Source organism: Bos indicus x Bos taurus, unplaced genomic scaffold (genome assembly GCF_003369695.1).
Source record: "Bos indicus x Bos taurus breed Angus x Brahman F1 hybrid unplaced genomic scaffold, Bos_hybrid_MaternalHap_v2.0 tig00002505_arrow_arrow_obj, whole genome shotgun sequence".
NCBI classification, from domain to species: domain Eukaryota; kingdom Metazoa; phylum Chordata; class Mammalia; order Artiodactyla; family Bovidae; genus Bos; species Bos indicus x Bos taurus.
In genome coordinates this window covers 18,623-42,350 of record NW_020867539.1, presented here as the reverse complement: position 1 = coordinate 42,350, position 23,728 = coordinate 18,623, and the positions used below count along the sequence as shown (strand labels likewise).

Genomic DNA, 23,728 nt, shown 5'->3' with positions numbered 1-23,728 from the left:
GTCTGAGCTACATGCTGAATTGCCCAGAGCTCCTTTCACGCATTACAGCTTGCTGTCTACATTGATCAGATTAATCACAAGTTGCCATCTCCACAGCTGAAGTTAATGTTTTTTAAAACATTCCAGGGATTGTGTAAGTCATATAGTGTTTCTTCATGGGATTTCTCATTTTCTGTGCAAATACACTTTGCCAGAATTGTTAGTATGCCTGTTTATGGTCAGGTTCCAGGAAACTTTATGATATTCTCCAAGACAAATTGAGAAGTTAAAACTTTTTTGCTGATGTTTTTACATTTAAATATTGCCAAACGAAAGAAATGAAGTGTTTTCTAAATACAGACAACAAGGTCTAGCCAGAAGAGATTTGTTTTTGCTTTCTCCTGTTTTTATCATACCTTCCAGCACGACAAGTCCATAGTACCCAACTAATTAAAATAAATTTTGGGCTCCCATCCATTTTTGACATACAGAGTCCAAGTCCTGCAGGCCCAGGGATGCCCCCCAAACATCTCACTTTCCTGGACGTGTAGGCATCTTAGAACCCAATCCAAAGTGCTCAAGCTATCAAGTGTATCCCAGTGTGTGTTGATGCATCTTCAAATTTCCCATGCCAGGAGTATACAAAACTTGGAACTCTTCACTGCTTCTTCTATTCCTCTCACTTATTCTTAATCCAATGGAGAGTTGCTGGGAGGTTTTAAGGAGAGAGCTGACCTGACCTAATTTATTCTCAAGGAGAAAACTCTAAGACATGGACTAGAGGGGACAAAAGAAGAAGCTATGGGAAGCTCTTGGCAGGGGGGGTGGTGGGGGTTCTGGTGAGAGAGGATGGTTATAGGGCTGGATGGTGGAAGGCAGGAGGGAGAGAAGGAGACGGACTTGACACATGGTCTGGAGTAGGACTTAGCACCTGACTGCACATAAGTGGGGAGGAAGAGCGAGTGGTCAGGAATGACATCCAGGTTTTTGACACTAATCATTCTGGACACTCCTGAAACAGGGGGAATGGATGAGAAGCAGGAAATGAGTTTTGGAGAGCTGACCAAGAGTTCAGTTTTGGATGTCCTAAGCTCAGTGAGACATCCCGATGGATAGGGCAGGAATTGACAAGGGATTAATCTCTAAAATATATAAACAGCTCATGTAGCTCAATATCAAGAATACAAACACCCCGATCAAAAAGTGGGTGGAAGATCTAAGTAGACACTTCTTCAAAGAAGACACTCAGATGGCTAAAAAGCACATGAAAAGATGGTCAGTATCACTAATTATGAGAGAAATGCAAATCAAAACTACAATGAAGTATCACCTCACACCAGTCAGAATGGCCATCATCAAAAAGCCTACAAACAATAAGAGAGGGTATGGAGAAGAGCGAACCCTACTACACTGTCAGTGGGAACATAAACTGGTACAGCCACTATGGAGAACAGTATCAGTTCAGTTCAGTCGCTCAGTCGTGTCCGACCCTTTGTGACCCCATGAATCACAGCATGCCAGGCCTCCCTACCCATCAGCAACTCTCAGAGTTCACTCAGACTCACGTCCATCGAGTCAGTGATGCCATCCAGGCATCTCATCCTCTGTCGACCCCTTCTCCTCCTGCCCCCAATCCCTCCTAGCATCAGAGTCTTCTCCAATGAGTCAACTCTTCACATGAGGTATGGAGGTTCCTTAAAAAACTAAAAATAGAGCTACCATATGATCCAGCAATCCCACTCCTGGGCATGTATCTGGAGAAAATTATAATTCAGAAAGATACATGCACCCCTGTGTTCATTGCAGCACTATTTACAATAGCCAAGACATGGAAACAACCTAAATGGCCACCAATATGGAAATGGATAAAGCAGATGTGGTACATATACACAGTGGAATATTATTCAGCTGTAAAAATGAATGAAATAATGCCATCTGCCACAACATGGAGAGATTTGCAGATTGTTATACTGAGTGAAGTGTCAGAGACAGATAAACACCATATGGCATCACTTATATGTGGAGTCTAAAAAAGGGGGAGTGGTAAAAATAAACTTATATACAAAATAGCAATAGAGTCACAGATGTAGAAAATAAACTTGTGGCTACCAGGGGGTAAAGAGGGGGTAAGAGTTTTATAGTATCCAGCCTTACATTTAAGTCTTTAATCCATTTTGAGTTTATTTTTGTGTATGGTGTTAGGGGGTGTTCTTATTTCATTCGTTTACATGTATCTGTCCAGTTTTCCCAACCGTGTGTACTTTCTTTTTATTAATCTGTCTTTTGTTTCTTAAGTTATTTTTATTAGAAAAATTAACATTGTCTGTTTTCAGGTACACAATACTGATCTAGTACATCCCCAAGCCCCTGAGGAAGCCAGCTGTGCTTAACAACTCCCCCAGAGGAAACCCAGAAGACATGGCTGAGGAAGGCTTCTTATAGCACAAATTGTTTCCATGTCTTGGCTATTGTAAGTAGTGTTGCTATGAACTAGCATATATCTTTTAGAATTATATTTTTGTCCAGATACATGCCCAGGAGTGGGACTGCTGGATCATATGGCAACTCTATTTTTAGTTTTTTTGAGAAATCATTTGAAATTTCATGTGTGCGTCCCCAAGGCCTTTTGTGCTCCGTCTCAGAGGTCTGATGGCTTAGGAGAACTTGTGCACATGCTTGTTGGGGCCTGGAGCTTTCTCTGAAGATAAGCCCTAGACTCTGCCCATTTCCCTTCTGTGTCATGTCCTTGCTACCAACAGGCTGAAATGGGATTTCTGCTTTAAACCATGACCTTGGATCCCAATCTTGGCAGGACCTTTAAGAATATAAGGTGACTGAGGAATCTGAGCACATTGGGGGCTACCCATTATTAATCAGAGTGTGTGAGGTAATTCTTTGGAGAAAATTTAATAAGTACATACACGGGCTTCTCCAGTGGCTTAGTGGTAAAGAATTTGCTTGTAACACAGGAGAAGGTAGGAAACCCAGATTTGATCCCTGGGTTGGGAAGATCCCCTAGAGGAGGGCATGGAAACCCACTCCAGGATTCTTGCCTGGAGCATCCCATGGGCAGAGGAGCCTCGTGGGCTACAGTCCATGGGGTCGCAGAGTCAGACACAACTGAGCGAGCATGCAGGAGTTGATGGCGCTACACAAATGCACTGATGTGCTCAGGGCAACAGAACTTTCTGGTGCTTTTTACTCTTCCTGTAGCATCCTCAGCTCACACTGACTTTCTAGTTGCAAGTGCCTTCATTTGTCATCTGTTGCCCACTCCCCTTTCCACAGGCCCAAATTAAGAGGATCCAAGTTCCCAGGGGGACAATGAATGATCCTGCTGAATCCGATATTTCTCATAGCACATTTCAGAGTGTGTGCTCTTCCAAGCACAGAGGCGAGGCTTTGTGAGAACCACGTTACATGTTCACGAGCTTTCTCTGAGGTTCTTGGGCAGCATCTAAGGGCTGATGTGCCCACTCTGAAAGCTGTGAAGGCTGGATGGATGATGATGTGTTTGTGCACATAAACCTAAATAACAAAACTCATTTAAAAGGTAAATTGAGCATCGAACCATACTAAGTCTTTAAAGCCTATTTTAGGTGCATGGAGTCAATATCACACAAGAATTAACAATATCCATCTATTTTGTGATTACAGCAGTTGATGGCAAGTAAGTCAAATCCTCAGCTGACCTTGCCAGTCTCAGGAGGTTGTGTGCTGCTACCATGCATTCGTCACAGTGGCAGAATCTCCTATACGCAGAAGTGCTAACTTACACAAAGTGACAAGTCTCAATGTGTCATATCTGAAAATTAAAAAAGCTTATCTTTTAGGAGATAAAGTAGGTATTTGTACTCATTGTGCTTTCAGATGCCCCATTATAACCAAGATGGTTTTGCACAATCAAAATAATGTTACAGTGCTAGAAGCTTCAATAGCACATATACTAATACTTGAATAATACAGAGATTAGCATGGCCCCTGCACAAGGATGACACACAAATTCGGAGAAGTGTTCCATATTTCTTATAGTTTTGAGCATTAAAAATAATATTATGAATAGGATTCACAGAATATTTTTAAAGTTTACCAAAAAAAAAAAAAAAAACCTTAAGATTACCTTCAACTTGCAATTTTTTATTTGCATTCTTGACTGCTTTAGGTATTAAAAAATAGGACTCTGCATGTGCTTCTATAGTGTGAGTTATTTGGTAGGTTGCTCTTTCTGGTAGAATTTCCCACCATTTTAAAGTAAAGGTACACGTATTTCAACCCTGAAATTAGGTGCACTCAATTTTAACAAATTACTTTTGAGTTTAAAAAAATATGTGGTAGAAATTTTGATATAGTTAATGCAATCAATTAGTTTCATTAGGAGAAGACAGACTATTTTCAAGAATGATTAGTTCATGAAAGTATCCATCTATGTTGATAAGAAGAAAATAAAATGACAAAATGCATGTTACAGTGCCCCCAAAGATGCTTGGAAAACTAGTAAGTTATAGCAGATGATGTATATATTCATGAAGCTTTAATTTCATGCAGTTATGCATTTCTCACAAATCACTTTGGTTATGTGATCTTCACACTGAGGCATGTGTTTAGATAAACCCACTGATGATTTCAGTTGTTAAACTACAATATTTTATAGCATTTACTCAGTGCATCCTGATTTCTTTGAGGTTTAAATGTTACCGTTTTTCCTGAAAACTAAAATGTCTCTCCTGGTATAAAGGACCTGTCAGCTCCTATTGTTAGAACTGAAACTGCCCTGAGATAGTCTTGAGTTTTAAGAACAGATTTTACTTTCACTGTCAGTTCAGTTCAGTTCAGTTCAGTCACTCAGTCGTGTCCTACTCTTTGCGACCTCATGAATCACAGCATGCCAGGCCTCCCTGTCCATCACCAACTCCCAGAGTTCACTCAGACTCATGTCCAGCGAGTCAGTGATGCCACCCAGCCATCTCATCCTCTGTTGTCCCCTTCTCCTCCTGCCCCCAATCCCTCCCAGCATCAGGGTCTTTTCCAGTGAGTCAACACTTTGCATGAGGTGGCCAAAGTACTGGAGTTTCACCTTCAGCATCAGTCCTTTCAATGAACACCCAGGACTTATCTCCTTTAGGATGGACTGGTTGGATCTCCATGCAGTCCAAGGGACTCTCAAGAGTCTTCTCCAACATCACAGTTCAAAAGCATCAATTCTTCAGCGCTCAGCTTTCTTTATAGTCCAACTCTCACATCCATACATGACCACAGGAAAAACCACAGCCTTGACTAGACAGACCACTGTAGACTTCTCAAATTTAGTAACCTGTCCTTCATTATAAAAGATCACCATAACCAAGTCACCATCTTTTTTTTGGTTGGGTTGGCTTCACTCAGCTTGTAGGATCTTAATTCCCCCAGAAGGGATTGAACCCGCTCTCTCGACACTGAAAGCATGGAATCCTAACCACCAGAGAATTCGCTCCATACAGTCCTTTACTTTAAATGTGTTGTAGGGTTTTCACCTCCTCCAGTCGTGATGATATATATTGATCCATCTTGTTCTTTTCTGATAACCATGATGAGCAATGACTATATTTTTGCAGGCTAAAGCAAGACTAACCAGCCCCTCTAAGAATTAAGCCTGTTCTCAATAACGCTTTTCGGGGCAGGGTGGGGCGGGGTGGGCGGGTGGGCGGGTAGCTGATATAGTGCGTCCGGATGTGCTCAGCCGTGTCCACTCTGCAACCCCATATAGACATTGATTCAATTCACAATAATGGAGGATTTTCGTGACTACGACTCAAGTATCCAATTTATAATCACAATAATAATCATTCAGACCATAATATTCTCCACCATTACTGTACTCCAGCAATACAAAAATCCAGATACAGCAAAATGGCCACATCACTGGACAGTTTTCACTCTGTCATGGCGACTTACTGCAGAGTATAAATGTGATGTGGACTGGGCTAAATCCTATGCCTCTGCCAAATGAGTGTGGCACGAAAATACTATGTTAATGCCGCTGTGTGCTTCATTACTCAGATTAACAGAAGACATACTTGTGAAATTAAAGCATGAAAATAGACACTATTCAGAATCTAGACAACACACAAAAGTAACTGCATAACAAGAACACGGGATGGATTACGGTCCAAATATTGCCATGCTGTTACAAACGAGCTAAACCAGTGAGCTGTTTAGCAGAAAACAGTGACTCTGCACTCCAGAACCACTTAAGAGCTTTAAAAATGCTGATGCCCAATCCCCACACACAGAGAGAAAAATTTAATTGGCCCAGGGTGGAGTCCTGGGCATAGGATTTTTAGAAACTCCCTGACGCCTTTGGTGGACTGCCAGGATTGTGAAGCGCTGGGCCCTGAACAAAGAGGCCCCGGGGGAAATGAGAGGCCTCAGACTGCTTTGAGCAAGATATTCCAGTAGGGGGCGCTCAGCTGATTCCATGTTTCTTAACAACCATCCGTGTCCCAAATGTTAACCTATTTTTGGAGAGGCCTTTCCAACATAGATGCTACTCTAATTATTTTCAAAGTTTTCAAAAAGTAACGGGAATTCCCTGATGGTCCAGTGGTTGTGACTCCACTGCAGGGGCAGAGGCTCAACCCCTGATTGGGGAACTAAGGTCTCCCAAACCCTATGCTGCTGCTGCTAAGTCGCTTCAGTCGTGTCCGACTCTGTGGGACCCCATAGACGGCAGCCCACCAGGCTTCCCCATCCCTGGGATTCTAGCACAGCCAAATAATAATAACTACAATGATAATAAAATCTACAGTATCTTTAGCTTTCAGATTGAATATGGCAGATTAAATATATCCATTTATCTCTACTCTGTCCACAAAACCCCACTAAATGACAGTAAAGGAATAAAAAGAAAAGATATGTTCTTGTTGACAAAACAGGAGAGCAGGTAACAGCATCCAAGTGCGGACAAGGACTTTTAATGCTTCAGAACCCTGGAAAGCTCAGGAATTGTAAGCTATCTCTGAAGGTTGAGGAAAAATTGATATCAGAGTGGGCATCTACCCTGTCTGCTACAGTTTAAAACAAAATGAAGAAAGAGCTGTATAAGCATACTATGAGTTATAGAAGCAAACAGATTAAACTGCTAAGGATTGAAAATGGTTGTTTCTGGGAAGTGGGAACTGGGTTGGGAAAAAGCAATTCTTGGTTTTGCTCTTCTGAGAGCCCTGTGTCATTTGGCCTTTAAAATTAAATCCTGAAAGCAATTATCCTTCAATTAAAAAATAAATGTAAAAACAAAAACAAAAAAAGAAAATATTAAGCATACACAAAACTTAGATTTTTTTTTAAAAGCTGCTTTTGAAATGCGTTTGGGAGTAAAGGTATGCAAATACTGTAGATATGAATGTAAAATTGTAAAATCTTTCCAGGTGACAGATGGGTAATATGGATCAAAACTTTCAATGTGTGGAACATTTAGTCCAGAATTTTCACTCTTGAATTTTGTCCAAGGAAGTAATTGGACAACCACTGCTTTGAGTATAAAATAAAAAATTGGAAACTCTCTTACATGCCCTACACCAGAATTTTGATTTGAACAAGTGATGGCTCCTCCATACAGTGAAATTATATGTAAATACTTTAAATGATGGGTTGCATACCTCCCAGACAGTCAAAAATTCTAAAAGCCTGAAAACAAAATTTTCTGGGCATGTGAAACCTCGAAATGTTAATATAATGCTGTTGAGTGTGCACTGGTACACTGTCTTTGGAGGACAAGCAAAAATTGGCATTACATAAATGAAAAGTTAGATATACACTTTGATCAGCAATCCTCATAGGGAGTCTAAACTGACTCCCATGAACTATACAGTGCATGGAATTCTCCAGCCCAGAATATTGGAGTGGGTAGCTGTTCTATTCTCCAGGGGATCTTCCCAACGCAGGAATCGAACCTAGGTCTCCTGCATGGAAGAGGGATTCTTTACCAGCTGAGCTACCAGGGAAGCCTGAGACCTTCTATGGATTTTAACAAATATTACATCCTGGAGTGGGATGGGGGAGAAGAGAACGAACACACCTACCACATAAGTTTACACCTACCTACATAAGTTTATGAACAAAGAAAACGAACCTATATGAATAATGCAGCTATGAAAGTTGACTACCACTAAATCCAGTAGTAATAACTGTGGGTTAGAAAAGAAAATGGTGACTCACATGGTAAACAATTCACCTGCAATGCAGGAGACCTGGGTTCCATCTCTGGGTCGGGAAGAGTCCCTGGAGAAGGGAATGGAAACTCACTCCAGTATTCTGACCTGGAGAATTCCATGGACAGAGGAGTCTGGCAGGTTACAGTCCATAGGGTGGCTAACAGTCCCACAGGACTGAGTGACTGACACTACAGAAAACAAAGCACAGCCCAAAAGACAATTCCACCTGTGGCAGAAACGTGGGATCACCCAAAAAGAGTTCTCCTTTTCCCAGGTGGCTCTCTCTCTGAAGGTTGCTCAGTTGTGTCCGACCAGAAACTGTCTGGCTCCTCTGTCCATGGGATTCACCAGGCAAGACTACTGCAGTGGGTAGCCATTCTCTTTTCAGGAGAACCTTCCCCAGGAACTGAGCCTGGGTCTACCGCATTGAAAGCAGGCTCTCTAAGCCACCAGGGAAACTCTAATCAGCAGAAGGAAAAAAGAAAAAAGGCCATTGCCAGTATTACAAGGCCTGGGTTCCGGTCGTGGGTAGTGAAAAATCTGTCTGGTTTCTTTGCTCAGTTGTGTCTGATCGGCCATCCTGTCTTCACTTGGAAAAGCCCATTGTGGCTTTATGGATATTGGGTTTCCCTTGTATCTCAGCTGGAAAAGAATTCGCCTACAGTGCGGGAGACCTGCGTTCCATCCCTGGGTTAGGAAGATCCCTGCAAAAGGGGGAGACTACTGGAAAATCCCATGGACAGAGGAGCCTGGTAGGCTGCACTCCATGGGGTCGCTAAGAGTCGGACATGACTGAGCGACGTCACTTTCACTTTTCACTTTCATGCATTGGAGGAGGAAATGGCAACCCACTCCAGTGTTCTTGCCTAGAGAATCCCAGGAATGGCAGGGCCTGGTGGGCTGCCGTCTATGGGGTCGCACAGAGTTGGACACGACTGAAGCGACTTAGCAGCAGCAGCAGCAACCCACTCCAGTATCATGGCCTGGAGCATTGCATGGACTGCATAGTGCACGCGGTCACAAAAAGTCAGACACGACTAAGCATCTTTCACCTTAAACTCACTGAAAATCAAACCCACAAACTGAAATGATACACAAAGCAAGCTTCAAGGGTCTAAAAAAACTGCCCGAAATCGTTTATTTTTCAACCTCTTCTTTTCTACACAAGAATATTGGTCTTGTTTAGTCTCACAAAACCTCCAAAAACTGTCTGGTAATGGAAGTATTATTCCTTTTTTGGCCCTACTTGACCTAGTCTCCACCTCAACACAAGAGACTATGTTCAAGCAGGAGCAAGAAATGGAGTATGGGTACTGCACTGTGCCTGGGCCATACGGATTAGAGGGAGCTTACTCCTAACACACTGAGGATGAGAAGCAAAAAAAAGGGTAAACTTCTGTGAAGAGGTTGTAGCAGATCTTTCAACGTAAAGGGACAAAGGCTCATTCTTCGAGAACTACATTTAAAAGAAATCTACGATAAACTGAAATAATAAATTGGATGTATTGTGCGCAGTGCATTCTGGTTATGCAAATAAATGCTGAGTCCCCGCCCCCAAGATTCGCCCCTTTCCCGGCCCAGGTCCCGCGAAGCTGGCTTCCAATCTGTTGTTCCCAGGCCCCTGACTCCATGTCTTCTCTTCAATGCTCTGCGTCTGATTTCTTTCTAATAAAGGCTTTTGTTGACGGCTTAAGAAACTGATATAGAAGCGCTGCATTTGACACGAAGAGGTTCACTATAATGTCACATGAAACAGAGTGCCCTGAGTGCACAGGCCTGCCAAACTATTTGCGACCCCATGGACTGTCGCCCTCCAGGCTCCTCTGTCCATGGAATTCTCCAGGCAAGAATAATGTAGTGGGTAGCCATTCCCTTATCCAGGAGATTCTTCCCCAGGAGCAAACCTCCATCTCCCACACTTAAAGCAGAGTCTTCACTTTCTAAGCCACCACGGTGACTCTAATCACTAATTAAAAAAAACAAACAAACAACTGTCTACCAATATAGGAGGAGCCAGTTCCATCCCTGGGTCATAAAAATTAGGATTATGAAAATCTTACTAAAAATCAAGAACATGATTTCACGTGATAAATACACATCAAACTCTTAACTGCTGCAGGTGTAGAAAAACTGCCCAAAGCCCTCCACGTTTCAAATTCTATTCTTCCACACAACAATATTGGCCTTGTTTATCTCACAAGGCCTCCAAAAATTATCGGAAGCTTGCCTTATCCCTACTTGGGCCTACCTCACTGAATCCTCAGTGAGACAAAATACTCAGTTCGAGTAGAAGCAAGGACAAGAGTAAACATACCATAAAGAGCCTGTGAACATACTGATGAGGTGATGCTCACTCCTAACACAGTGAGGCTGAGGAGCATCAAGGGTAAGTCCAGGTCAAGAGTTTGCAGCAGATCTTTGTGCCTAAGAGGATGAAGGCTCATTCTTTAAAATACTACATTTAAAAAATTATGATAAATTGAAATAATAAATAGAAACTATATTTCGTGCATTGCATTCTGGTTATGCAAATGAACGCTGATCCGTGCCGCTGAGATTTGCACCTTTCCCTGCCCCAGCTCCTGTGAAGCCCGCTTCCAGCCCCTTGTTCCCAGGCCCCTGACTCCATGTCTTCTCCTCGATGTTCTGAGTCTGATTTGTGTCAAATAAAGGATGTTGTTGACAGCTTAAGAAAATGATGTAGGAGTGCTGCATTTGACACACAGAAGGTTCACTATAATGTCAAATGAAATAGAGTAACGTGTGTGCTCAGTCCTGCCCAGACAATTTGCGATCCCATGGACTGTAGCCCTCTAGGCTCCTCTGTCCATGGAATTCTCCAGGCAAGCATACTGCAGTGTGTAGCCATTCCCTTCTCCAGGAGAAGCTTCCCCAGGATCGAATCTGGGTCTCCCGCTTTGTAAGCAGACTCTTTACTGTCTCAGCCATCAGAGTGACTCTAGTCACTATTTAACAAACAAACAAAAAACAAACCAACAACAACAACAACAAAAAAACCCAAAAAAGTGCCAAAATAGGAGGGCCCAGTTCCATCCCTGGGTCAAGAAAATTGTTCAGTTCATTTGCTCAGTTCTGTCCGACCAGCTTTCCTATCCGTCACTAACTCCTGGGGCATGCTCAAACAAATGTCCACCAAATTGGTGATGCTATCTAATGGTTTCCCCCAATGTCGTCCCTTTCTCTTCCCATCTTCAATCTTTCCCAGCACCAGAAAAATCTCCTGGAAAGCGCATTCATGATTATGAGAACCATACTGGCCAAAGACCAAGCAATTTTACTAACCAATCAACCTGACCTGCCCCCTGAGAAACCTGTATGCAGGTCAAGAAGCAACAGTTAGAACCGGACATTGAAACCCAGACTGGTTCCAAATTCGGAAAGGAGTACCTCAAGGCTGCATATTGTCACCCTTCTTATCTAAGTTGAATGCAGAGTACATCATGCGAAATGCCATGCTGGATGAAGCACAAGCTGGAATCAACAGTGAGGGGAGTAGCATCAATAACCTCAAATATGCAGATGACATAACCCTTATGGCAAAGCAAAGAACTAAAGACCCTGTTGATGAAAGTGAAAGAGGAGAGTGAAAAAGTTGGCTTAAAACTGAAAATTCAGAAAAGGAAGATTATGGCATCAATTTGCTTCATGGCAAATAGATGGGGAAATGATGGAACAGTGACTGACCTTACTTTCTTGGCCACTAAAATGACTGAGAACGGTGACTTCAGCCATGAAATTAAAAGACACTTATTTGCTCCTTGGAAGAAAAGCTATGATCAACCAAGACAGTGTATTAAAAAGCAGAGACATTACCTGGCCAAGAAAGGTCCGTCCACTCAAAGCTATGGTTTTTCCAGTCCTCATGTATGGATGTGAGAGTTGCACTGTAAAGAAAGCTGAAAGCCAAAGAACTGAGGCTGTTGGACTGTGGTCTTGGAGTAGATGCTTGAGAGTCCCTTCGACTGCAAGAAGATTGGAAGAACTGATGCTGACACTGAAATTCCAATACTTTGGCCACCTGATGCAAAAAACTGACTTAATGGAAAGAACCTTGATGCTAGGAAGGACTAAAGGTCGGAGAAACAAAAAAATGACAGAAAACGAGGTTTCTAGATAGCACTATGGATTTGCAGGGCATGAGTAAGCTCAGAGAACGGATGACAGGGAAACCCAAAAGCCTGTAGTCCATGGGGTTACAAAATAACAGGACACGACTGAGACGATCAACTGAGCAAAACAAAACCTAACACACTAAATAAACATAGAAACCTGTTATGTATAACAGCCCCAGAAAAGATAACCCCTGTTTCAAAACTTTCGTCTGTTTTTGTATACAATGTTATTGGCTTTGTTAACTTCACAAAGCCTCCAAAAACTATGAGCAGCACAGCCTATATTTCTTCCGAGGCTTACCCAGAGGCCAACAAAACGACCCACCTTGAGTAAGAGCACTCCTAAAACACTTAGGGTGAGGAGTGTCAAGGGTAAGTCTGGGTCAAGAATTTGCGGCAGATCTTTTCATTTAAGTGCGTGAAGGTTCACTCATCAAAATATTATGTTTAAAAGAAATCTATGATGAATTAAAAGAGTAAATTCAATCTATATTGCGTGCAGTGCATGCTGGTTATGCAAATGAATGCTGAGTCTCCGCCCCCGAGATTCACGCCTTTCTCCGCCCCAGCTCCCAGGAAGCCAGCTTCCTGTCCCTTGTTCCCAGGCCTCTGACTCCATGTTTTCTCCTCCTCAACACTCTGAGTCTGATTTCTTCTCAATAAGGATTTTGTTGACAGCTTAAGATAATGATACATGGGTGCTGGATTTGACACAGAGAAGGTTCACTATAATGTTGAATCAAAGAGAGTGCTGAACTTCCTCAGTCGTGCCCAGACTATTTGCGACCCCATGTACTACAGCCCTCAGGGCTCCTCTGTCCATGGAATTCTCCAGGCAAGAATACTACAGTGGGTAGCCATTCCCTTCTCCAGGGGAAGCTTCCCCAGGATCAAATCTGGGTCTCCTACTTGGTAAGCAGACTCTTTACTATATAAGCCATCAGGATGACTCTAATCATTATTAAAAAAAAAAAAAAGTGACTGCCAAAATAGGAGAACTGAATCATCAGAAAAGACCCTGATGCTGGGAAAGATGGAAGGCTTGAGGAGAAGGGGACAACTGAGAATGAGATGGTTGGATGGCATCACCACCTTGATGTACATGAGTTTGAGCAAGTTCCAGGAGTTGGTGATGAACAGGGACCCTGGCATGCTCCAGTCCATGGGGTCGCAAAGAGTCTGACACAACTCAGGGACTGAACTGAACTGAACAGGGCATGGCTCATAGTTTCATTGAGTTAGACAAGGCTGTAGTCCATGTGATCAGTTTGAGAAGTTTTCTTTGACACTGGTTTTCATTCTGTCTGCCCTCTGACAGATAAGGATAAGAGGCTTATGGAAGCTTCCTGCTGGGAGAGACTGACTGTGGGGAAACTGGGTCTTGTTCTGATGGGCAGGACCATGCTCAGTAAATGCTTAATCCAATTTTCTGTTGATAGGTGGGGGCTGTCTTCCCTCCCTATTGTTTTACCTGAGCCCAAACTAAGGTGGAGGTAATGAAGATAATGGCCACCTCCTTCCAAAGGTCCCAGGCAGGCACTGCTGCACTCAGTGCCCCCAACCCTGCAGCAGTACACCGCTGACCCATGCCTCCACCAGGGACTCCTGGACACCCACAGCCAAGTCTGGGTCAGTCCCTTGTGGGGTCCCTGCTCCTTTCTCCCGGGTCCTGGTGCACACAAGGTTTTGTTTGTGCCCTCCAAGAGTCTGTTTCCCCAGTCCTGTGTAAGTTCTGTAGTCAAATCCCACTGGCCTCCACAGTCAAATTCCTTGGGGGTTCTCAGTTCCCTTGCCAGATCCCCAGGTTGGTAAATCTGTTGTGAGTCCTAGAACTTCCTTAACAGTGCAAGAATTTCTTTGGTATGATTGTTCTGCAGTTTGTGGGTCATCTGTTTGGCGGCTCTATGGTTGGGGTTAATGGTGACCTCCTTCAAGAGGGCTTATGCCACAGGCTGGGTGACCAGGGCTCCTGAACCCAGAGCCCCTGCCCCTGAGGCAACCACTGCTGACCCACAATCCCTCCACAGGAGACACTCAAACACAGTTCTGGCTCAGTCTCTGTGGGGTTTCTGAACTCTGCTGTGTGCAAGGTTTTCTTTGAGCCCTCCAAGTGTCACTGGCGGGTATGGGATTTGATTCTAAACGAAATTTCACCCCTCCTACTATCTTGTTTGGTCTTTTCCTTTGCCCTTGGACGTGGGATATCTTTTTTTGGTGGGATCCAACATTCTCCTGTTGATGGTTGTTCAGCACCAAGTTGTAATTTTGGACTTCTCCCAGGAAATCTTCGGCCAGATTCCCATAACACTGAATGGAGTTTTCCAAGAGATATTTTGGTGCCAGGAAAGATTGAAAGTAGGTGGGGAAAGCAACCACATTGCAAAAAGCAATTAGATGGCATCACCAACTGAATGGACATGAGTTTGAGCAAGCACGGGTGTTGGTGACAGATAGGAAGGCCGATTGGATAAGACAAAGCAAATGAACTGAAAAATTTTCACAACCCAGGGATGGAACTGGGTCCTCCTATATTGGAATACACTTTTTTTTCTTTTAACTGATTAGGGCCACTCTGATGGCTTAGACATTAAAGAGTCTGCTTACAATAAGGGAGACCCAGGTATGATCCTAGGGAAGCTTCTCCTGGAGAAGTGAATGGCTACCCACTGCAGTATTCTTGCCTGGAGAATTCCATGGACAGAGGAGCCTGGAGGGCTCTAGTCCATGGGATCACAAAGAATCGGACATGACTGAAGCGAGTCAGCACAGCACACAGCACACATGGTACTGTTATTCAATGTAAACTGCCTAGGACAAAGGACTGTGGCAGCATATTCATGTGCTCATTCACTAATTAAGTATTTATTGAGCACCTATTATGTTACATGTGCAACATTTTAAAACCCTGTTGGTACAACAGGGACAAAACAGATGATGCCCTGCTCTCATGGGGTTTGCATTCTAGTGGAAAAAACATATAACAAATAGTAATGCAATATATTAGGATGCCATGTGTGCTATTGGTCTGCACCGCACAGGCCTGCAAACCTTGAAGTTGCTCAGAGACAGTGACAGAGACATTGGTGGTTTATTGAACAGGGGATCTTAAGCAAAGTGCCCTGAAGTAACACCCTACTGTTTGTGGCAGGTAGCAACTGGGATGTGGCAGCAGTCTTCACTACTCAGGGTAGTCAGAGGCTACTGTTCATAGGGGGCAACTGATGTCAAGTGGGCTCATCAGTAACCAGGGGCTAATAAGCTCTGTAATGAAGAGGATTGGGTAGTCATGTGAGTGAAGCAGGGACTGGTGGGGAAGGGGGTATATAGAGAGCAAGAGAACAGCTACCTTGAATCGCCTGACCATAAAGGCACTTTCAGATCAGATCACATCAGTCGCTCAGTCACTATATAGAAATGTAAAATAGCAGCAGCGGTACCAAGTGACTTGTAGAGAGGGGACATCTGAGCAGACAGCTGAATAGAGACAGTGGCATTGGGGGCAAGTCTCTACAGGTCTCTTGCATTTCTGCCCCACTTTTAAGCAAAGGCATTGACAGCTTTTGTTCCAGATTATCTTTCCAAGGATGTCTGTAGAGCAAACTGCCCTTGGAGTATAGAGATGATCTCGCCCTCTGAGGCTAAGGGCAGATTTATTTCCTGACCAACTAATAAAGATAATGTCCCCCTCCAGGGCAAAGTTTGGGCAGATTCGCTTGCAGCCTAGTTAAGCGATTGGGGATTTCCTAAACTTAGTTCCTCAGCTTTGACACAGAGCCTCTATGTTACAGTGGGCCTTTGGGCCCACTTCTTTATCACCTCATGGAACTTGAGAAACAGGAAGCTCCCACTGCTGGCTGTGTTTGTCTCTGTTCTGCCCACCTCTGGGAAACTGGCGGCCAACTTGGTGGCTTATAAGTAGGGTATTTCTTAGACTACTCAGTTTTTTTTTGGGGGGGGGATTGCAATTTTATTCTATTTTTCTTGTCATTGTTGTTCTTTAGTTGCCAAATTGTATCTGATTCTTTTTACGACCCCATGGACTGTAGCCTGCCAGGCTCTTTCCATGGGATTCTCCAGGCAAGAATACTGAGCAGGTTGCCATTCCCTTTCCAGGGGATCTTCATGACCCAGAGATCGAACCTGTATCTTCTGGCAGATGGATTCTTTACCATCTGAGCTATCAGAGATGCCCCTTTTATTTTTTAGTGAAGTATAATTGATTTACAATATTATATTAGTTTCAGGTGTATACCATAGTGATTCAATATTTTTATAGATGATACTCCATTTAAATTTATTGTGAAATAATGGTTATATTTCTCTGTACTGTACAATATATTCTTGTTGCTTCTTTATTTCATATGTAGTAGTTTGTATCTCTAAATTCCATACTCTTATCTAGTGGTGTTTTTTTTTTTTTTTTATTGAAGTATACTTGATGTACAATGTTGTGTTAGTTTCAGGTGTACAACACAGTGACTCAGTTACACATACATTTGGCCACTCAGTTTTGACAATTAATTTGGTCTCATAGACACTGCAGGAGGCCCTTGGTTACTAGGAGCCCCTACCAAACCATTATTTCAGCACATGCTCAAGATCGCCATCTTGGTGAGATTAAAATCAAGAGTGCTTTGAAACAGAAACAACTGAGTTTAAAAAAAAAATTCTTCCAGCTATTACTAAGCACTTCAAAGCACTCTTGATTTGAGGGAAGGCAAGCATTAAGCATCATCTAAATAGATGGTAAAGAGTTCACCTGCAGTGCAGGAGACCCAGGTTCTATCCCTGAGTTGGGAAGATCCCCTGGGGAAGGAAATGGCAAGCCACTCCAGTATTCTTGCCTGGAGAATCCCATAGACAGAGGAGCCTGCCAGGCTACAGTCCATGGGGTCACAAAAGAGTCGGACATGACTAAGCAACGAACACTTTCAAACATCTGCTGGGTTAAATAAAGGATGTGCCATGGGGTCCCACAGAAGGCTTAAAACTACTTATCTTATCAAATGTTGTTATTAGCTATGAAATGAGTTCCAGCACATATTCTTTGCTATTAGCAACAGTTACTGTTTTTAACAACAGAGGAACAATATAATGAGATTTAACCATCAGAATTTTCCCCAGGTCTTTCCAAATTCGTAACAGGTTCAGCTGTATCTACTTGGCACACCTCCAAAGGGGAATAGGATTAAGATAGCCTTGTGTATCAGACACATTACAACTCTCTATGGACACAGTGCTCTCTTTCCAGGAAAGCCCAGCATTTTCCTGTAGTTTTAAACTCAAAATCCAGCCCCAATAATGAGGAAGAGATGTTGTTATACAGTTGTACAATCGCATAGAATATATCACACCAAGAGTGAATGCTAATGTAATCTATGGACTTTGGGTGATTATGATGTGTCAATATAGGTTCATCAATTGTAGCAGATGTCCCACTCTGGTGGGGGTGTTGATAATGGGGAGGACACGCATGTGTGTAGCCAGGGAGTGTATGGAGCCCTCTATACCTTCCTCTGCGAACCTACAACTGCTGTTTAAAAAACTGTCTTAAAAAAAATCCAGCCCTACATGGAAGAGGGGCTAGACCAAGTGAGCAATGATTTGGCCAACTCTGAATTAAAGACTCAAAGAGAAGGCAAATCAGCTTGCAGCTTATTTTCCAGTCCTCATCTTATTGGTCCAGTAAGCTCATAACAATGATTATGGTAGCACCAGGGTGCTGGAAATTCACACTATACCACATTAACTGGCATCAGAGACATGTCTCCAGTGCCTACCCCTCCCCTGCACACCCCAAATCACCCTGCATTCACTGTGTGCATTTTACAAATTAAGGGTGATGATCAAGAGGCAAAAGGGCAGGCAGCTAGAAGGGCTGGAGTGAGCCACAGCAATGTCACTGAGCCCCAGAGGAAGCCTTTGTGATGTTCCTGATGGAGTGAGGCAGTGTGAATGTTTAACAGTTCGATTGAGGTATAATTTCAGAAATACCATCAGCTTCTCCCATTTGGAATGTACATGTAATGACCTTTGGGAGCCATCCTGAGTTGGGCTACCATCCCCACAGTCCTGTTTAGGGACACTTGCGTCACCCTGCAGAGACCCCTGATACCCATTTCTGGTCACCCCACGCCCAGCCCTGTCTCTGTAGATTTGCCTTTCTGGATGTTTCACACAAATGGAATCATATAATATGAGCTCTTTGTATCTGGCTTCTTTCAGTGAGCATAATGATTTTAAGGTTCATCCAAGGCAAAGTAACATTTTGCTACAAGGAATTTTATGTCCAATCCTTAGGGTTCTTAACAAAATTCATAAACCACAGACCATGCAGCTCATGAGAAGCAGAGTTTGGATTATTCTCCTTTCCTTTTGTTTTCTATTCCATAAAATTCCTTAATAGCTCAGAAACCGTGGGGACATGATCACAACCTAAAGTTCAAGGATCTTATTACAGAGTTGGTGCCATCACATACGAGGGCCAAAGAGGGTGTGTCAGAGTGAGTGATGTAGTGATCTATGTCTTCCTGATACAGAAGTGCCTTCATCCCAGAAGATACCTTGGTAAGAATGGGTTTTGAGTGATCATCCCCTAGATACCACTATCCTCTGATTCCATTTTAGTTAAGTGATTGGATTCTTTCTTCAGGATAAATTGTAGTATAAATCCTACTGGATTTCACAATCATTTACATGGACAAAATAATGCTTTCCCCTTACACTCACATACAGCCTTTTCCACTATGGATTGTTTCACTTTTTTGTAGTTGTAGCCATGCCACCCCGCTTCCCTAACCCCGACCTGCCCACACTCCCACATTGCATTCCTCTCTTGTCATCTTGGTTAAGCTGGGTGTTAAGAGTCTCAGTGACTTACTTATGGTAGGCTAACAGATTACATGCATGTACATTGTATCTTATTTTTAAAGAACTTTCCTTCTAAAACTGAAATCTGTCTTATGTATCTATACATTTTATACACCAACCAAGTGGCAGATCTGGATAATTCTTACTGTAGTCGGATCCAGCTTTTTGTATCCCCTTCCTACTTCGATACATAGAACACCAAGGAAGAGAGCATCACCCTGTGTTCATGAGGACCCTTGATTGTCAGAGAGGGTAGCTATGAAAGAACCTATAATAGTCAGCTGAGGTCTAAGGAATCCCAAGGAAAACAATTTGTTACCCTTGTGTTGTCCTGTAGGTAGGGCCAACAGCCAGCCAGTCTATATAAATAACAACCAGGAAGACAAGAAATCAATCCATTCTGGATTGATTTATTGTCTGGAATTTACTGTCTGGAATGTTTCTCTGTCTGTCACATTGGCCTGAGTTAGCCTTAGAAGATGGGAGATGTGGCCATCTTGGAATGACGACATGAGGTCTGATTTAGATGCCAGTGTGGGTAATTGTCTATGCAAGCAAATTCAGGAGCTGGCAAGAGGCACAGAGAGGTGGCATAACTTGTCCAAGGTCACACAACTGGTTGGGATTCAAATCCATGACAGGGAAGAGCTACAGGCCATTCATTCAAGGATAGTCCTATCTCTCTGCATTGCTAAAGGGGTGACACAGAGGCCAGAAGGGCAGAAGCCACCAAGATGGACCAGCAGAAGATCAAGGCTCAGAGTAGCAATTCCAAGGAGAACTCAGGATGTTGGGAGGGTCAGAAAGAGCGTGAAGAAGGGCTCCTAGCTAAAGCAAGAAGAAAATGCTACAATGGACCCTCCAGAAATTGACTGATTTCTCTTGAGGGAAATTTCAAAAGCCAGGGCAAGTGAGGGAGAGGAGAAAGGGTTGGCCAAGCTGTGGTCCAGGCCAGCACTTGGGTGACTCCTAGGAACAGGGATGTTGACTGGGCCAGAGCTTCTCAATCTGTAACATGCACCAGAATCACTGGGGGATCTCTAGTGCAGATTCCAGTCCAGTGGGGCCCAAGAGTCTGCACTTGTAACACGCTCCAAGGTGGTGCTCGTCCATGTACTGAACTGAGGAGCAAAGGACTAGGCTGATAGAAACTTGTTGTTCAGTCGCTCAGTCATGTCCAACTCTGTGACCCCATGGACTGTAGCACACTAGGCTTCCCTGTCCTCCCCTATCTCCTAGAATTTGTTCAAACTCATGTCCAGCGAGTCCGTGATGCCATCCAAACATCTCTTCCTCTGTCATCCCCTTTGCCTCCTGCCATCAAATTTTCCCAGCATCAGGGTCTTTCCAAATGAGTCAGCTCCCAGGTGTATTTCCAGCTCCGAGCTTGGGACCTGGCATACAGTAACCACTATCCCTGTTCTTCAATCATTGTGTTTCTAGATACACTTGCTTGTTTTTCACGCATTTTGGGTTGAGTTTTCATTTGCTACCATCAGATGTGGGGCTTTGCTGGCCCTGCTGTGATCCAGATTAGCACTGTAAAATGTGGTCAGGCGCGTTCACCACAGTTCATGTTCTGGGCCAAGTTCCTTAACTGGGCTTAAGACCACCAGAGTTCCCGTTTGTGAGGCATTAAAGTGACTTAGTGAGCAAGCCCATTTGAGGGTCCTGTCTTGATTTTCAGCCATCACACAACCTGGCTCAAGTGCAATCAGAAGTAACAGTTGTCAAGCTCACAATTTGTTCAGGCTCTTGCCCTTGTCACTGACCTACATTCCTCATCTGGAAGTGATTTAATTTCACCTGACATTTGTTTGGAGGAGGTAGCCGAGTGGTGTCAAGGCAGATGGCTCCAGCCCTGTGCTGGAGAACTCTAAACAGATCCGCCCTGAGGGACTTGTTCTCAGCCTTTTGAATTAAGCTTTGGGGTCGAGTGCTAGGAGACAGCCCTGTCCTCTGGCATTGTGTGCAAGAAACAGGCTGGGGAGGAAGAAACCATGTTTATTTGCAAATGAGGAAGCAATAGCAAGAATGACAGAGATAGACAAGCCGGAGTGCAGACACGGTCATTGTGACCTCAGGGCCCACAGCCTTAGAGACAGAAAGTAGCTAAGAATTACAGACTGAACAGGCCGAGCGTTTTGCACGTCGGTGAGCCAAATCATACTCCATTATCCTCATGAAACTGTCTAATCCAGTAGCCACTACCCACATGTGGCAATTTAAATTTCAGTGAATTAAAGTGAAATAAAGGTATCTGGTTCTCATGTCGCACTAGCAACGTTTCAAGGGTTTCATAGCCACAGGTGGCTGGTGTCGTCCATGTTGGATGGCATGGACATAGAATGTCTGCCTCATTGCACAGACTTCTGTTATCCAGCAGACGTCTAAGTATGCAGCAAAGTGGTGTCTGTGCTCTCTTCTTTAAATATGCCCCTGGAGCCTTCTTTCTGGTCATTTTCCAAACACTCTGGGGGCACCTTGCCAACTGAGCTCAGCTCTCTGAACGGAATGGAAGGGAGCCAGAAACAGCTAAGCCAACAATGACCGTCAAGTGCAAGCTCATTATTTTCCATGTCTTTTATTTCCAGCCACCCCCTGCTGCCCTTGCCACCTGCTCACAGGGTGTCAGTAGCCCTGAGCAGCTCACATGCTGTTTCCACCAGGACACTTCACATACTTGAAAGCAGGACTTCCAGACTGAAGGAGAACCGAACACTTCTGTGATGAGGTTTTAACAGCTTCTCCATATGTGAGGCTCAGGCCATTCCTCTGGGGCCTGGCCTCAGATGTTATAGTTTCCAGAGTTTTGAAGCAGTTTATGGTGTATTATAAAGGATCTCACCAGAGCAAAGAAGAAAATGTGCCCAGATTCAAAGCAGTTATTTATAGAATGGCCATTCTCTTATTTTTAAAGAAAATACATGTGCCATATGAAATACATACCACCATGGTCAGGAAATAGGAATAAGAAGAAGGAATAGAAGAATTGATAAAGAAGAATTGTTCCTTTTTAAATGTTATTTTTCTTAAAATATACTTTATATAACATATAACATGCATATGTGTATATATATGTATGTATGTGTGTTTGGTGTATGCAAAAAATTGTTTGTGTCTGGGTTCCCCGTTAATATCAAGAAGACCCTAGAGACAATCACGAATCAGACATCCACAGGGACCCTGGAAATCTAGAAAGGATCGTCAGTTTGGATGTAGCTGAGAAAACAGCCCTGTTATTCCAGTTTCCCCAAGTGATTCCATTTTGGAAGGCCCTAGATGAAAACCATGTGGAAGAGACACTGACAAGTAAACTGTAGTCTGGCCATGGACTCCACGTCCCCCACTAATAGTCAGCCATATTCCTATTAAATTACCAAATATTTCAGCAGTATATCCAGGAAGCAGTAGTGTCTGTCTGATGTTTTGTTTGTTTATAGCAGGCTATCCTTCAAGAATGGATCTAAGACAAATACAAAACATGACATACTCTTGAAACTTATCATTATAAATCTACTGTTCACTAGTATACTTGTTATACATTGTGTTTAATGTATTGATTGTTATATCTCAGAAGAATCCATTGAACAGTGTTTAAACGTAAGAGACAAAGTTCACTTTAAAAATAAGTGGAGAGACTTCCTGGTGATCTGGTAGTTGGGACTTCACCTTCCAATGAGGGCGATGTCAACAACAACAACAACAAATGCACAATGTGAGTGTTGCGAGTTAAGTTTTATTTGCGGCAAAATGAGAACTGTAGCCCAGGAGACAGCATCTCAGATAGCTCTGAGAAAGTGCTCCAAAGGAGCAGGGTGAAAGGTCAGTGTATATGTGATTTTGGTGAGGGTGGAATACATGCAATCGAGCACATATTTTTCCAGAAGCTTTCTGCTAGTCATGAGAAACAGTCATGACCATGAAGGATTTCATACCTTTCTAGATATGAGGATGTCGACCTAAAAGAAAAAAATGCACTACGTGAGAGTTGGAAGTTAAGTTTTATTTGGGGCAAAATGGAGACTGCAGCCCTGGAGGCAGCACCTCAGATAGCTCTGAGAAACTGCTCCAAAGAGGCAGGGGAGAAGGACAGTATATATGTGATTTTTGGTGAAGGGGAAATCCATGCCATGAAACACTTTTTCCAGAAGGCTTCTGCTAGTCTTGTGAAATCTTCACTAGTCACGAGGAACAGTGTCACCATGAAGGATTTTAGTGGTTTTCTAGATATGAGGAGATGCAAGAATTGGGCTCATAAAATCAGCTCCTGAGAATATCTAACTATCTGAAGACCTGTCCAGCCACTTTTCCCAGAGCACAGAGGGCCTCATGTCTGCTCTCCACCCTGAACCTTTTCGAGGGTGTTAGAGGTCAGCAGCTGCAGTAGCATGATGTAATCCTTGTAGAGACAGATGGCAAGCACCCATGGCAAGTGCCAATTTGTAGTTGACAGGGATGTGGGCTTGATCTCTGGTCAGGGCTGGGATCCCCTGTGCCTTGCAGCCAAAAAAACTAGAACAGAAACAACAGAAGCAATCTTGTAACAAATCATTA

The 23,728-nt window shown here is 43.3% G+C and overlaps 1 non-coding gene across 1 annotated transcript; it reads left to right on the top strand.

Annotated features, from left to right (window-relative positions):
• The first annotated feature begins 3,898 nt into the window (after positions 1 to 3,898).
• On the top strand, positions 3,899 to 4,006 carry LOC113888845. Its single transcript, XR_003510072.1, has one exon. It is a non-coding gene; the product is annotated as a U6 spliceosomal RNA (small nuclear RNA).
• The last annotated feature ends 19,722 nt before the right edge of the window (positions 4,007 to 23,728 follow it).